This window comes from Erithacus rubecula (assembly GCF_903797595.1).
Source record: "Erithacus rubecula genome assembly, chromosome: 4".
NCBI classification, from domain to species: domain Eukaryota; kingdom Metazoa; phylum Chordata; class Aves; order Passeriformes; family Muscicapidae; genus Erithacus; species Erithacus rubecula.
The window spans coordinates 32,373,329-32,375,813 of NC_136686.1; positions in this window are offsets into that span (position 1 = coordinate 32,373,329).

The window sequence follows — 2,485 nt, forward strand, 5'->3', positions numbered from 1 at the left end:
GTTGGATTTCTTTGGGGTGAAAGCTTTTCCTTTTCCTTTCCTTATAGAGAAGTGATGAGAGAAACCATAATAGCTTTGGGGAGTGGTCTCACTGCAGTATGAGTGTGCCCTTTGGCTCCTGCAGAAACAGGCTGGGACCCTGCCTGCAGACATCCCAGCTATCAACCTCACACACACTGCAGCCAGAGAGATAGACAGACTTCAGATTTGGGGTCAATTCCATAGCCTTTTGACTCTTAGGTTATGAAAATACATCCCCTTTTTAAAATAAAGTTTATTTGGTATAAATACTGTATCTGACAGGAATATGGTACAGAAAAATCTTCATGAAGGTTCTTCTCTAAAGAAACAGATTGGCACAATTCTGGATGCAGGAATGAGGGAGGACGAGAATTTAGAAACAGCTTTGATATTTGGAATTTGGAGTCAGGGTTTTTGAGATCTGACACTGGTTTATTATTTCCAAAAGTGCCATGACATAATTTTATAGGCTTGCTAGGTTTTTTAATCAATGTACCTGAATGAACTCTGGATAGTCACTAGTCACTAAAAATACTGATATTTATAGAAAAGGTCTCTGCTAACCCTGTCTTTTTTTCTGCTTTGGATGCCCTAAGCAGCAGCTGTCTTGTGGACACAGAAAGGAACCAAGTACTTACCTGCATAGTGATTAAGAGAAAGGTTACTTTACAAAGCCACAGTCAAGCATGTGCTGATGCTCCTCATGGTGTCCTATGTTTAAGTGTTTTCACATGAAATGTGACATTTAACATATGATATAAAGCTGTACTTTATCTGTGTCTAAAATGCAGGCAGCACTAGAAAAGAAGATTGCCATTGTTTAAAAGATGATTCATAAAAACGTAATAAAACAATTGATGGTCTCTTGTTTTATATAAACACAGGATGATTAGATTATTTTCTTACTTACATCTTTCCCCTGGAAGCTGCTTTTTAATCCATCCTTTTCCTAGAAGACTTCAGGGAAGTTTCAGCAGGCACATGGCATCAATATACGAGGGGAATAAACCATAAATATTTACCAAGATTTTGATCCCGTTTAAATATCAATCATCCTTATTTAAAAATATTTATCCTAATAATTACTTTCAGCAGAGACACCTGCTAAGGATTCAGCATTTCCTATTTCCTTCAATTGAGTGGTGAGAAGTTCTCAGCCATTCTTGTGCTTTCCTCATGGAACTTTTCAGGCAACAAGCAAGAGAGAGGAAGTAATACTTCATATGCCTGAGAGCTGTAAAAATTGGGATAGAAAAAACGAATTTGTGTTTAAAATAGAGAAGAGCAGATTTCAATACAATTATTTTTTTCCTTTCTGAGCCACCCATAACAGCAAAGAAGAAACACAAAAGAGCAATTTAAGGAAAAAGAAAGTAATGAATACTAGAATTAAGTTAAATAGCAAGAGGAAATTAGGGAGATGTCAGATGTAATTTTCAAATTTGTATGTTGGTCACGCGATTCCTGCTTTACCAAAAACCATAAAAATATCTGTTAGTTCTCAGGACCTGAGATTTAAGTCCCAGTCAGCCACCTCCACACCTCTAACTGTTCTTAATATAGTAGGCTTATTTTGACATTACCTATTTTTATGTGTCATACCCAGGAAGACATGCAGCTGCAATAGAAACAAGACAGTTTATGCATGTCTTGGGCAAAGTGCTTAGCAGAAGTTTCAATTTGTTGTGCTGTCATGCTCACATTATACTGTTGGAAGGAAAAGGGAGGAAGAATTTTGTCAGCCCACAGCTAAAGGGGAAAAAATTGTTAATATGACGGCAGTGGTTTTAAATAGAGAATAATTCATAATGCTACTTCGTTTTGTTTTTCCTGGAGGCCAAATTAAAACAATGCTTCATTAACATTATTTGAAGTTATTTTAAATACAGCTATTTTCAGCAAAACAATGCTAACATGTGGAGGTTTTATAATGAAAAAAACCAGACCATTAGGAAAATGTTTTGCAAAATATTGTAGTCATTTACACAGTCTCTTTTTGCCTTTTTTTTCCCACTATGTTTAGTCCTGAAAGTGAACCAGCATGTGTACAGGAGTTATCAACTAGCAGTTATGCTGAGGCAAGAAGTAGTGCAGCTCTTCAGACAAGATTTTAAATAACTTCCAACATTCCCATTCCACCAACTTGGTTGGACCTATGATACTCAACACCTGTAGCAGGCTGTGTAAAACTGTTTTGAGTCTCCTTTATCTGAATCTAAATGGAAACTAAAGTATAGATTGGTGAAGGCAATTATAACATCATTTATGTACTCATTTATGTCACCCAGCTCCATCCCAACAGAAAAATCAGGTTCTGAAGAAAAGAGGACTGGGCACATTCCTGCCAGTTCCTTCCCTATGCTACAGGAGATAAATATATAAAATATATAAAAGATTATATAAATAAATAAATAAATAAATATATGTATATGCCCTTGCTCTTGCAGAAGGGAAATATCACACA